Below are 5,712 nucleotides of genomic sequence, written 5' to 3'. Positions count from 1 at the left end.
TTTCTGCTTCCGTAAAGATTTACAGCCTCGGAAACCCTGTACAGGGTCACTATGAGTTGGAACTGACTCCATGGCACATAATAACAACAACAAGGATATAGTTTTAAAATTACTGATAAGCTGGTCAGTTGTGTACAAATTTTTCACATGGGAAGGAAGAATGTAACTAGGAAAGACTTTCTTAAAGCAAGACAGACAGATAATTAGCATGCCTCCCTAGTTTGAGTCACTGGCCATGTGGATGGAAGGAATGAAGGAAGAGATGAGATGTCACGAAGAAGATGAAGAATTCTGTACTGGGCATGTTAGGGTGAGATGTTGCTAGGGTAAGCAAAGAAAACACTTGAAAGACTACTACGGCAACATTTTTTTCTTCTGATACTGCTTACAGGCAAGTTACATGATTAAATGAAGACAGTAGGGAAAGCACAACATTTATAATACAACAGACAAATGACAGTGCAGTGCTAGTTAGACAGCATAATAAGTACCATCTAATTTTCTCTTTAAAATCCATTTATTCTTCAAAGCCCTATATCATCATCAAGGGACCACACTTCCCAACTGAGAAAATAGAGAAGAGCAAAATTAGATTTTATTAAACATTCCAATTGTTATAAGCAAACCTTCTGCAAACAGCTCTTGGAATACATGTAATATGTAAGACGGGTCAACATGTGCATCCTTGCAACCAACACTGTGGAATACTTTCACTCGTTTTATCGTTTTATAAGACTTTATCAGCCTGAAAGCCAGTTGCTGTCTAGAGTATCGTTATATTGTTTTCAGTCATCTCATATCTCAAGTTTGCTGCACTTTTAACATATTAGCATATTAAAATAATCCCTAATATTTCAACCTTATAATAGCCATCTTAAAAAAATAACTTGCATGTTAATTCAGAGTTCATAGTATAAGTGTTGATCTGCCATTCATATGACAGAAGTCACAACTACAGCATCCTCCAAATCTACTTTGTATTATGGCTTCCAACATTTTCTCAAAATGAATGTGAATGCTTAGTACAGTAGCTCTAAGAAAAACATCTTCAAGAGAGAAACGTACTGCATTTAGGCAGACTTTAGAAAAAAATCTGATAGGTCTATTAAAATGACTTACATTCACAGCAATAATTTTTACAATGAAACCCTTTCTTCAAATGAAATATCAACAGAATGTTGAGCATGTGGAACATTTAAGCAGAGTTGTCCTGTGTGAGTTGGGGAGATATTGAGTACAATCAGAGAAGATTAACATCTGAAGATGCTGGCTGCTCCTTGGAGTGCAGAAAATAAAGTAATAAAATGCAAAATTAAAAGAAGAATTTGACTTTCCCTTTATTTTATGCTCTGTGTCACTACTGATTTCCTTTGTCTTTTGGTAAAGAGTTTTTTTTTAAATACATATATTATGCTCATAAATTTGGGAATGTACCAGAATAGTTTTGATAGATGTTTTCTGTTCTATTACAAAATCCAATGGAAGACAAAATGTGTATGAAATGTTTTCTGTAAAGTATAATCTGATTTCATTGCACTTATTCACATATTTACCTTTGAAGTAACAGAAGTTAGAGGTTTGGTATATGTGAACTTCAGTATTTAATTTTATATTATTAAAACCTGAACAATAAAGTGTAGGATCTAAATTTATATGACTAAAAGGTAAATGAATCTTTTATTCATTCAGAACTCAATGTGTAATATGATTTTATTACTACTTTCTGAATGATGCCTACCCTAATGTGAATATAAAAAAATGAAGCTAATAGTGGATTAATTTTAAACAATAGATACAGAGGGCCATAAGATGAAGGCGATCATATACATACTGGTCAAAATATGTCAATAGAATAAGCAAATAAATCAAAAGTGTCATAAATATAGCAGCAACTAAAATGTGTGGGTTCAGGTAAGTTTTTTCAACTTGTCCTGGATGAGGAAACTGAAGTTTAGATAGTTTAAATAACTACTTAATAAAAGATCAAAGAAATTTGAACTCAAGGAATCTGACTCCAGAATGCAATCTCTCACAGTTATGTTCTAATGCCTCCAGTTTCATATGCAGTGATTTTAATGTGAGCTATGAAATTGAGTGTCTGATGGAGAAGGTAAACTCAAATGTTTCTCCAAGGAGTCAAATTTCATATTTGGAATTAACATTCAATAAACATTAAACTTTAAAGTGAAGTTTTAAAGCCCATGAAATGCTAACTCTCATTATTATTATTTAAAATCATTCTTGATATATTAGCTAAATTAAAATACTGAAGTATGGTTTAAATATAAAAAAAAAAAAAAGACCAAATTATCATGATCTGCAGATGATTATCTACTTAGAAAACCTAAGAAAATCAGATGATAAAAAACCAGACCTAGTAAGAGAGTTTGAGATGCTATATAAGTAGCAAAATTACACAGGAACAACAGAAACCACTATAGAAAAGCAAGATTCAATAAAAAAAATAGAAAAAGAAATTTGCCAAAGCAATAAAATATAAAATACTTAGAAAAACAGAATAGCAAATGTGAAGAATCTACATGAAGAAAACTCCAATTCTTATTGTGAGACACATGTTCCTTGAGAAAAAACTTCACTATACACTAGTTACAACTAGAATTTCACAACATGCTCACTGGTCAAACAATTTAAAGTTCACAGTAATATTTGTTGGTACAAATGCCAAGGATCATTGTTGTAGACTAATTCTATCCAACTCTTTGGAGATGCCTGTATATATAGAATAAATTTAACGACAGACATTTCCAACAGCCTAAAAATACCATTTCTTTCATATGTGCACAAAAAGATGTGTGAAAAACTAAAATAACATTCATATCAGTGTAGTTCATTAAAGCAAAAAATCTGGGAACAACCCAGATTCATCTTTAAAATGGACAAACAGATCACAGCAAATACTTATATAGAATGCTAGACACCACCTGGAAGTTAGCAGCCCAATGCTTAAGTCAGGTCCCATAAGGTCCCTATATGTAAATTTCCAAGGAATATATAAACTCACTGTTTAAAAAAAAAAAAAAAATTTGTTTTTTCAAAGGCACTGTAGGATAACCACAAATTCAGCTGTTCAAACCCACTAGCCACTCCTTGGAAACCCCATACAGGGTCGCTCTGAGTCAGAACTAACTAGACAATGCTTAACAACATGAAAAAGGGAACAATATTGTAAAATAACAATAAAGAGGACAATAGTTTTGGTTTTGTTTTTGTTTTTTAACCCATCATGACTGAAACTTGACTAAATATGATTGCTGTAAATTAGGCACATTAAGGAGAGTTGGGATTAGTGATAAAGAAATTTAAAACAATTATGCTTTATCTACTTAAAGCATAATTATTTAAATAATAATGATAGTGGTCTGGTGGGTTACAAATTGGGCTGCTAACAAGAAGGCTGCAGTTCAAATCCACCAACCACTCTACAAGTGAAAGAGGAGGCTTCCTGCTCCAGTAAAGCTTTACAGCCTTGGCAGCCCTACACAGGATCACTATGAGTTATGATCGACCTGATGGCACTGGGTTTGGCTTGGGTCTTGTGTTTTAAGAAACAAAAAAAGAGTTTAAAGCAAGAAAAATTAGTACGAAACTATCTAGATGAACCAAGCACACTTGAAAGAAAAGGAAATCAAACATCTAGAAATAAAGAAACGTAGTTGAAAATAAAAACTCCATGGGTTAAATAGCAGATTACTCACAATTTCTCTGTACAAATGGAAAATAATTGTAATCATTTTGTTGCTAAGGGCTGTCAAGTCAATTTATACTCATAGCGACTCTGTAAAGGGATTCCAAGGACTGGCTGGTGAGCTTGAGCTGCCCACTTTGCAGTTCACATTGACCTTGCAATCCAGCGCATTAACGCACAGTGCCACACCAGGACACAATTCTATAAATGTTGTTGCTGTTATGTGCCTTCGAGTCAATTCCGACCCATAACGATCCTGTATAGGGTTGCCAAGGTGCACGTGATGAGCTTGAACCACCAACCTTGTAGTTCAAACAGCTTTGCGATTCAGCGCATTAGCCCACAGTGCCACACCAGGACTCCAATTTTAATAAGTAGTACATGGAACTCAGCACACAAAGGGTCATAGAAAAAACGGTTGTAGTTGAAGACAAGCAAAGAAGATCCAACATGATATAATTAGAATCTAAGAGATGACAAAGAGAACAATGGAAAAGAATATTTAAACTATAAGTGCTGTAGGATAAGCACAGGATTGCTAACCACAAGATCTGTGGTTCAAACCCACCAGCTGTTCCTTGGAAACCCTATACAGAGCTGCTAAGAGTCAGAGTTGACTCAATAGCACACAACAAAAAAAAAAGAATATTTTTAGAAATAAGATCAAACAAATCTATATATTTAAAGGGCTCACGCCCAAGGAGCGGCTATGGAATTTGAACCTCCTATCTTGCCCCACACCAGGATTCCCATGGAAGGGTTGCTGGTGGTGGTGGTGGTTGTGTGCCATGGAGTAGTTCCGACTTACAGTGACCTTGTACAGGGTTTCTGAGGCTTTAAATCTTTACAGGAGTAGAAAGCCTCACCTTTCTCACGCAGAGCGGCTGGGAGTTTTGAACTGTTGACCTTGAGGTTAGCAGCCTGACTGTCACCACTACACTAGTAGAGCTAGCGAGCTCAAATTGCAGACTTTTAAGTTACCACCACTACACCATCAGGACTCCTCTTTATGTGCTAATTCTGTGTTCATGTGGTGTTTCAAGTACTCTCATAAATGCTAAGCTCAAAGGTATTCTCTTTCTAATACAAAGTCTCATTACTAATTATATTTCTTGTCATTTTAAATCTCTTTATTTTAATCTTTTTTGTTGCTAAATCAGATCAAAACATTACCAAGAGGTCACAGAAAGAAATTAAAACAATGATACTAGACTTGTGGATGAGGGCAGTAGGCAAGAGAGCTTAAAATCCTCTCACTGAGAATGGTAGCTCACTCTCCAACAGCAATAAAACAGTAAATTGAGAAAGTTATATCAAGAGTTTTGGTGCAGTGATGTGCACATACATCTTCCATTATCTTTGTTAGAATCCAACTTTTGTTATTCTTATTGGTAAGTGTCATCAAGTTGGTTCCGACTCATAGCAACCCTGAGTTTCCAAGGGGCAGCTGGCAAGCTTGAATCAATGATCTTGTACAGTGATGCACCAGGATTCCGATAAAAAGGATAAAAAAAAAACAAGAACAACTAATAATCATGATTCTGGTCACGAATAAGACAACCTGTCAATTTACAACTCCAAAAGTTAATAGGAAAATGTTTTACATCTTAACGTCACATATCTAAATTATTCTTTGTTGTTGTTGTTGTTAAGTGCTGTTGAGTAGGTTCTGACTCATAGCAACCCTGTAGACGGTTTGCAAGGAGCGGCTTGAGCTTGAACCATTGACTTTGCTGTTCAACCAACCTTGCAGTCCAGCACAGGGGTAAATATTATTTAATAATAATATCTGCTCTGCTTCATACTCTTAAATGCATCATAGAATCTGATAAAGTGTGAATATCCAAATACATTTATGTTCTTACTGTTAAATGATATCGAGTTAAATTCCAACTCATAACGACCCTGCGTAAGGTTTCCAAGAAGCAGCTGGTGGATTTTAACCACTGACCTTGTGGTTAAAGAGCTGATCCTACAGTCCCATACCAGGAGTCCTAGTTATATAT

Source organism: Chrysochloris asiatica, unplaced genomic scaffold (genome assembly GCF_000296735.1).
Source record: "Chrysochloris asiatica unplaced genomic scaffold, ChrAsi1.0 scaffold00133, whole genome shotgun sequence".
Classification (NCBI taxonomy): Eukaryota; Metazoa; Chordata; class Mammalia; order Afrosoricida; family Chrysochloridae; genus Chrysochloris; species Chrysochloris asiatica.
Note: the sequence above shows the minus strand (reverse complement) of the source record.